Below are 9296 nucleotides of genomic sequence, written 5' to 3'. Positions count from 1 at the left end.
ATGCCTTGTTTCAACATTTAGATACATTATAACCGAGCACTTTTCTAGCTCTCTCATGCTATCAACAATTTTGACCTTTGGATCTCGCTGTTCGGACATCTCTGGCCATTCGATCAACTCAACTTTACGAACTGGGCCACTCGTCCTTGAGGGCAGCTACTCCGAGAGAAAAATCTGAAGTCTGTGGTTAACTGGGCCTCCACCCCTTACGCATTGCAGGCTTCCAGCCCATTCTCGCAGCACCTCATCCCCTTCCCTGACATCGCCACCACCGCCGCCGCCGCTGAAGGGATCTCAGGCAGCGGCGCCCTTCCCTCCTCTTGCTCGCTCTGCACCTAGCTAGGAGATTGCGCAACCCTGTCCTCCTTTGTCCCTCCTTTTTTTACCTCCGGCTATTTGTGCTACCCCCCCATGGCGCCTCCCTGTCCCGTTGTTCCCTGAAGGTCGAAGGTGTGACAAAGATGAGAGGATGAGCACGGGAGGATGGGAAGACGAGTCGTGCTGGAGCAAGGCGGGGACTTCAGAGCCGCCAATGTATTCCTCCCCGCCATGCAGGCGTTCCTGCCCTTACGACCTCAGCAGGCACCATCAAGGGTGGATGGGTGCTCATCTCCAAGTCATGACCACTGGTGATGTCCTCTCCTCCAATGGAAGTTGATGTCAAATCCCCTCCTGGAAGGTGACAATCTACTCATGCAGTTTTGCTTCTTCGGGTATTTCACTTAACCCCTACAAATATTTCATGGAATCCATGAGTTCTCTTCTGTACTGATTGAGCCAATTGCAGGTAAAAACATTATGCGATGGGGCAAATGAGATATTAGGGAGGAAGCTAATGTTCAGGTATGGTAGATCATTCTCATAATTTTTGAAGTGGCGTCTATTAATAGGTAATAGGGTGTTACAAAATATAATGGTATGATCTATTCGGTTGTAGACTTGTAGTAACATCATGCCAGTATACTCTTAGGCGTGTTCTGCACTGTTCACTTTGCTCAAAATTTTGTAACGGAATCATTTTGTTTTGTTAATAGTGTGGAATGAACCTACTAGAAAAAGTTAGGAATAATGTCTTCATGATCATTTTTCGGTGTTGCGTACATGAAATACCTTCTCCAAGTTTTAATTTATGAAGCGGACTAGGACCTTTGCTCCAAGCACCTGTGGAAGATACTAGCCGAGCTGCGAACTGGTGAGCCGCGGGAAAAAGAAAATACTGTCGATGCAGTCACAGGTTGTGCGTGGATAGGCAAGCCGGTTGAGCCGATGTGGGCGATGTGTTCACACGGGCATCCGCCATCCGGTCGAGGAGCGAGCCTATGTGGTAAAGCTGCTTCGGGCCTTCTGGGCCGCACGCCGATGCAGGTCTAGGCGAAGCGGCGTTTGCTGTTAGGTGAAGTAGACCAATGAGAGAAAGTCATTGGGTTTTGAAGTAAGCAATGAACAGTGAGTTCCTCGAGGCATTCATGGCAGATGATATGCCAGTTGTTGGCAACACTAATGGAGATATGTGTTTCAATTTTCCCAACTTGTTGATGCTTCATTACATGCGTCTATATGCATGTTGTCTCGCTTGGTGCTCTCCTGGTCCATCACCCATCTTACTCTGGAGCAAACCATCAAATGGTATTGTTTTCAGCTAATGTTTCCCTCTATCAACATCTTTACCCTTCCTTGTGATTTTTCTGTCATGCAATTTTTATCATGTGCTTGTTTGGTGATGCTTTGATTGTGTAAACTACTTTAGTTTTTGCATGGCTAGATATTTAGATAGATATACATATTTGTCGATTATTGCAATCAGGTGTTTGACAAATGGGTATAATCTACAACCGAATCAAAATTCCTGGTAGCTAATAATAAAAAGCAAGCATCATATTTGTTGCCATGGGATAGAAATATCATACGAAAAAATCATCACACAAGCTTCCTAGAAGTGTGCTTTGTAAAATAAAATTATTTCATATTCTTCGGCAGGGATCTACTCTCTGTGTTCCTGACCTCGTGTTTTTCTTCTTTAGCTCATTAGTAATTCTCCAAGAAAACACATGCACATAACTATATATTTTATGGATTATTTAGAGCAGTGTCATTTCAATTAATGTTCTGTTAGTCGTTGCATTTAAATATTTTTTGATCTAAGTCCTTTCCCAAGTTATTTCTCCCTCGCAACATTGTTGAGAGCAATGAAGAGGGCATGACCGAGTTTGTGCCAGATGACCATGTCCTGCCAGTGTTCATTGGCCAGTGCAAGGAATGTGCTCACTATAATTTTTGTGACCTCTACAGGATCAATGTCGACCGGGGCATGCTGATAGGTGCTGAGCCATCACACTTCACCATCAGCTGGAAACTGAGGTTCATCTTCGTCCGGACCTCTACTTCAGTGATTGTTTCGATGCCGTTATTTCCCAATGAAACACCATACTTAGATTTAGAAGGCCTCGCAAAAACGGCAAAGGGTTTGAGGGTGGCGATTTTTAGCCTTGGATTTGTAAGCCTTGCTTTAAGTGAAACATGATATTTTATCTAGCACAATATACTATTGGAGGTTCATGAGAATTATTCCCTATAGACGTCAGTCATTGTTTATGTTCTTTTCACATGATTAGGCTATGGAAGGGGCCAGGATGGATAGGGGATCAAGTATTATCAATGAGGACTTGAACCCTACAAAATAAGAACAAGTTACAGTCTATTGCTATATTTAGAAAAAAAATACATTTTCATAATTGTTTACGGACACATACTGAACTTTTGTGAAAAAGCCAGCTAAGAAATTTTGCTGCACCGACTTTGTAAACCCAAAGGATCACACCAAGCAGTGCATGAGGTATGTTATGTTCTCTGCCTGAGCATACATTTATCTCTTAATTTGTTCACGGGATGCCATATTGTATCAAATGCTTGCAATTGAGTTATGCTCCTGGTGCTTGTTGAGATGGCAAACATTGGAGTCAACAGAGTCGTGGATTGCACTTGTCACGTCGACGCCATGATATTTGCCTTTGAATGCTTTCATGATGTATGTTCTCGATACACTTGTAGTTTGAGCATTCTGAGCATTGATGTGTTTTCTGCTTTGAGCTCAGTCATAAAGTCTGAATGCAGGGGTGGGGCATGGTTAGGCTGGTGGGTGTCCCACACAAGGAGGTGGCATTCAATACCCACCTGATGAACTTCCTAAGTGGCAAGACCTTGAAAGGTGCCTTCTTTGGGAACTACAAGCCGCACACAAACCTCCTAGATGTTGTCAAGATTTACACGAGGAAGGAGCTAGAGCTGGAGAAGTTCATCACGCACGACGGACCTTTCTAACATATCAAATTGTGTTCATCATTCTAAAGAGGAGGTACTGCTGCTTCACGAGGTTGGATGATTAGATTGAGCTTCTTCAGTCATGTCCCTTGCTACTTTTAGATTTGGTGCTTGAGAAACATAAAAAAAATGCTTATAAGATCTTCCCTCGGGTAATAATATAATAGTTGTGAGACACCATGCGTTGAGGTCTCTTTTGTCACAAAGAACGAACACTGTTTTGTGTTGTCGTATAGTTTGGTGTTTATTTTAAGTGTGTCTACAACACTTGCCAGCAGCCAGCAGTCTTTAGTTACTTTGTACCTGAATGTTTTGCACAGTAATGGTCTGCAGTTTCTCTGTTTTTCTTTTGCACATCAGCTTCTCTATCAATGTCGATGTTTTCCTTTTTTTAAACTGAATCTCAGTGTCTCCATTGCACATTGCAAATCAGTTCTGATATTCTGTCATCTTTATGTTTGTAGTTAGCCATTCTTTTACTCACCAGTTGTAAAAATAATAGATATTTCAAGTCCAAATTCTATGGGCAAAGTGGTGATCGTAAAAAAAACATCATCCAGCGAGCCAAGTGGAGTGTCCACTATAGGCCTAAAGTCCAAGAGGATCTTGACATGCATGATCTTGAGAGAAAAATCCTAGCCTCCTGCAAATGGCATTTGGTCTATTATAATGAACATCTTATGCTACAAATGTGCAAAAAATCACAATAATATGTATACTACAACTACTATAACTTTTAGATAAAATAAAATTGTACATAGTTACATATAGTTACTTTTAAATAAAATACCTACACAACATTGCATCAATACATAACATTCCGTATTAAAAAGACGGGCGCGGCAACGCGCGCCAACGATGATCTAGTGTATAAAGAACGACAAAGCAAAAAAGTACCATTCCTAAAACAATGCGACTGATTCATTTTAACAAAGACATTATCTTAACAATACCTTGGTTAAACATATAGAAAGAACTACAAAGCAGGATAGTACCATTTGTAAAACACTGTAACTGATATATAATAACAGAGACATTTTCTGAACAATGCATTTCTTAAACATGTACTCCGGCCGATCCCTAATAGAAATGGTACTCCCGCCGATCCCTAACAAGTGTTGCCGTTTTGAACTAAGATTCAGTAGTTAATTCTGAGGAAAGTAGGTACTGACCTTTCAAGACCAAGATTTTAAACAACGCCTGAGGTGCATCTAAAAGAGATCTCAACACATATATGGAAATCTGGTCTCATTTTGTGCAGTTCCACCAAAATTAAGCGAAGCAAAATGTCGCAATAGCAACAAGTTGAATAGATATCCCTGTTTTAACACGGTTAAAAAGGAATAAATTACTGGCCAATAAAGGAGGATGAAGCATGCTGCCACAAAAAATGGTATCCCGCCAATCCCCAACGAGTGTTGCAGTTTTGAAATAAGATTCAGTAGTTAATTCTGAGAGTGGCATTTCTTTTTACCAGCGGCATTAGATTAACAAAAAGCATAAACAGTTCCAGGGGAGAGTGGGCGCAACAACAACATGTGCTTTCATCTACTTATAAAAGGGGGTGATGCAGAGTTTGTTGTAACAAAGCAACAAGCATAATGTCTGGGTTGGTCCCATTTTTGTTCACTACTTAATGGGAAAAGACTACAATACAATAGCTTAAATTCAACATTTATTCAAAACAGTACCAATACAAGTAGCACAACATCTCAAAACACACTACACGATCATGTGGATGAAGGCAAGTACCAACCTGTCATGACGCACACAAGATCACGTACGAATCTGCCAACACGAATAGGAAATCCAATCTCGTTTTGTGCAGTTACTCTGAAATCAAGTAAAGTCACCGGTGAGACATTTAAGTTTGCTATAGCAACAAGTTGAATAGATATCGCTGATTTAATAGAGGCAAAAAAGGAAACAAGTACTGCCAATAAAGTAGGATGAAACATGCGGCCACAAAAAGAAGCATCTACCTTATCTTGATGGAAAACAAAGTATAGGACAATAGCATTTCTAAAACGGTTGCATTGATTCATATTAACAGAGAAATTCTCTTAAAATAGTTCAGTAGTTAATTTTGAGAGTGACATTGCTTAAAATACAATAGCTTCAATTCAACATTTATTTAAAACAGTACCAATACAAGTAGCACAACATCTCAAAACACACCGCACGATCATGTGGATGGGACATGCCAGCACCATGTGCGTCCACACGTATAAATGGGTGATGCAGAGTATGTAGCCAAGCATCATATCTACGTTGGTCCCATATTTGTTCTCTTTGAAACTTTTTCTGATGTGAGGGTAGCAAATCTAGTCCTGCACAAACTACCTGACACCCCAGTTTCTTTCCCTTTTCAACAAAGAGTTTTGTTCCTTACAGATGTGTGTACTGGGTTACCCCCTTTTTTCCCTTTTTGACCAATAAAGTGGCTGGATAGCTAGTCTATAGTACTTTCCCTCCCTCCTTTCCTCATTGAACCACGTCCTAGATTCATGCTGCACCCCACCGCACCCTTCTTTCCTCTTTGAACAAAGACCTAGATTCGACTACAGAATCGAAAAAGATCAGCATGCAGCTAGACCAATGACGGTTTCAAAGAAACTTATACCTTAGGGTCGTCGAGATGTGGCAAGGCGTGCGGTAGGAGGTCGGATCTACCCACACTACATACGGCAGTGAGGAAGAAGGGGTCGGTGGCCCTCCCGCACAGGCGCTAGGTGAAAGAGAAAAGCGCAGCCAGCAATGGATTGCAACCAAGGTGAACTGACAAAGGATATCATCTTTGTGGGTAACTAGCAAAGAGCACTGATGGAAGACAGCTTGTTTTTCATTGAAAATCGATCACCTTCACCAGCCGACGCAACCATGAGATGCAACCATGAGCATCGATAGGTCATCGCGGTGATGCATCATCCATTTGGCATCAAGTTTGGGTGAGGCACCTATGAAGTTCGACAAATCCTCACCATGGTCTGTTTCTTCTCAGTAGTCAAGCTCGAGGAAGGAAGAACCACGTGGTAGAGGACAGTGAGGGGGAACAACAATGGCCATCCAATTTTGTGCAGTTCCACTAAAATTGAGGAAGACATGCCCGGGTATGGAGATATGCATCGTTGTTTCCAAAAGTATAAAAAAGGGGATATAGTGTTGTTACTTTGTTTTACAAGATTAACAACGGCATCTCAATTGTCAATAAGAATTATGAAAAGTACACCAACAAACAGAAGCATCATGATTATCTTGATGGGAACTAAACCAGGATACCCTAGAAAAAAAGCATTTCTTCATTTAACGGGTGATAGTATTAGATTAGCAGCAGCAATAGGAGCATATGGACAATGACCACACAACCACCATGTACTTTTTGTCAAAAAAATGTATACCTCCACTGAGGCATAAATCAGGACAACTTTTCGAGTGGCATTTCCTTTATAATAGTAGGTGATTTTGGACCAGCCAACGAACCCTAGCTACTATACATGGGGAGCTGGGGAGTAGTCGCATAGAAGAAAACCCACATGCAGCGACCTGGGGAGCTGGACGAGTACAAGAAGTTATACCTCAGGTGGGCGAGATGGCGCTTAGGCGAGCGGGCGGGATCTGCCCACACGACGGCAGCGAACAAGGGCACAGAGGACCTTCATCCGCGCCAGCGCCGGCTCCGAGAAGACGGTGCGCATCGGCTTCCTCCATCGCCGACGGCGACAACGTCAATGCTGCACCTCCTCACCCCCCGCAGCGGACGGGATTTGGCTGGATATGTGACCACCGGTGAGGAGAGAGATAGTGTGGACACTGTCATCTTGTTTTGATATGGAGAGGGTGAGAGAGCGAGATGCGAGAAATTCTATCAAACAAGAGGATATAATGGAGTAAAACAATCTCTCCATAGTAGTGGTTTTAAGTAGAATACGCACGTTCCCGGAAAAAAGAAACGAAAATTGGCGGACAATTTTTTAACGTACCAAGAAAGAAAACTCGATCAAAAACACGCCCCCGCTTCCAGGTCGCGAGAGTCGTCGCGCACACACACACAGACATAGACATGCATATATGTGTTTACGTAAAATTCCATTTCCATCTCCATCTCCAATCATATTTGTCCAACTGGCACATTATTTACGTTGTTAATTATATACGCGGCAATATTAACGTACAACATCTCTTGTTTGCGGGCGTCCGGACCGCTGCCACGGCCGCTCCTGGCCAACCCAAACCCTCTTCATCACCCGCGCGTGCTTCCCGCCCTAAGTGGTTAGTGCCGCATTCATGCCCGGCCAGAGCGGACGCGACCTCTCACTGGTGCCAACATTGAAGCGGTGCGCCGGCCGAGAGAGCGTCGCCTGCGCTGCTTCCTGGTGCACGCGAGTGCTCCGTGTTCAAAGGTCACAATAGCCGGCCACAACATGCATGTAAAAAGATCTTGGGAGTCCGTGCTACAGCTAGCTGTCCTCCCAACTCGTCAATCTCTTCCAGTAGTACTAGTACTCCATGGCGTGATCCATCGACAAGCAGGCGGGAAAGTTATCATATACTCGGTTTGCAGTGAGTGGCATGCCGAGCGACCGTGTGGGGTCGAGACCTGGAGGAGGGTGAGACACGAATGTGACATACATGATTTAAACGTTGGTTTTTGCTCGATTGCGTGATCCCACGAAATGAAATGTTGGTTTCTCTCCGTTTCCATTTTTTCTCTGGAAAAACGGAAACTTTCCACTCCATTTTCATTCATTTTTGACCAACAAAGCGACATGGAGATGGATCTACGTGGGGAGCTGCGGCAGTGGAGCAAGCCCGCTCCAAAAGGAAGCTGGACTACCTGGGACGTCGGGCTGTAGCTAGAAGGGCGGTTGGGACACGGCATCGGCCCATACCGCGGTGACCCCCGATTGGGACGCACCGACTGTGGATTTTCTCCCTCGCCGATGTCGACCGCGTCTATGCAAAACTTTGTTACCTTCCCCCAGCTGCGGGATCAGGCCAGATATGTGACCCGCGGTGTTGCCACCGTCGTTCTATGCTTGTGAAGAGAGCAACCCAAGCAAGCAGGCTCGTAGTTTCGGCTCCTGCTAGTGTATATATACTGGTTTTATTTTTCTCTCCATATGAACCATTTTATATTGCGTACGTGTCATTGAAGAGTGAAATGATGGTTGCTTCTTCCGACTAACTTACTGTGTGATTTGACTGCTCCTTTAGTGGCCCCTACACGTACTCCCCCTACGTGTATGCAATAGTCACACATACACATGGACACAAAAACGCGCGTGACGCCCTAATGCATGCATGTCCGAGCACACGACGGAACACACATGGTCACGCTCAAGTGCTCAACCTACACGTGCATGCACACACATACTCAGCCAGGGTGAGCTAGTGACCGTATAAACACCAGAAAATGTATATATTGAGCGCAGAGTGTATTGTGAAGTCCACTGACCGTATTTTTACAAATATACAGTGACAGACAGTGTATTTATCTCGTTTGTAATTAAGCCATATTAACTGGAGAGGAGGCAATATGGACTAGCATTACTTTGTTGTGTCCCGTCAACTTGCCGAACAAGGAGAAGCTTGCAGGATGAGAGAAGCTTGCGCGCGGTGGCTTGCAGGACAAGGAGAAACTTTTGACTAATGCAAGTTGTCCTTCGCTCAGGCGGTGGACGTGCAACAGTTAATTCGGTGTCAGATTGCCAGAAGCATACACTATACTAGTAGTACTATTATTGTTGCACTTCCCGAAGAGGCGAACAGCCAAGCGCAAAGTTTACTAGTACTAGTACTACTACTATAGTCTATAGAGGTGGTACTAGGAACCGGATGCAGGAGCGTCTGCACTCTTATTATATTTTTTAAATGTGATAAAGCAATCTTCAACACATTTGGTTCTCTTCGAGGGTTCTCGCATGTGATAATGGAAGTTGATTACATGGAACACTCGCCACAATTCTCGCTTAATTCTG

General features: G+C 43.8%; 1 pseudogene; it reads left to right on the top strand.

Moving 5' to 3' along the window:
• The first annotated feature begins 483 nt into the window (after window positions 1-483).
• On the top strand, window positions 484-3318 carry LOC125506897 (alcohol dehydrogenase 1-like; annotated as a pseudogene).
• The last annotated feature ends 5978 nt before the right edge of the window (window positions 3319-9296 follow it).

This window comes from Triticum urartu, chromosome 5A, assembly GCF_056163025.1.
Source record: "Triticum urartu cultivar PI428250 chromosome 5A, HENAU_Tu73, whole genome shotgun sequence".
In the NCBI taxonomy this organism is placed as follows: Eukaryota; Viridiplantae; Streptophyta; class Magnoliopsida; order Poales; family Poaceae; genus Triticum; species Triticum urartu.
This window is presented reverse-complemented; position numbering and strand designations above follow the sequence as displayed.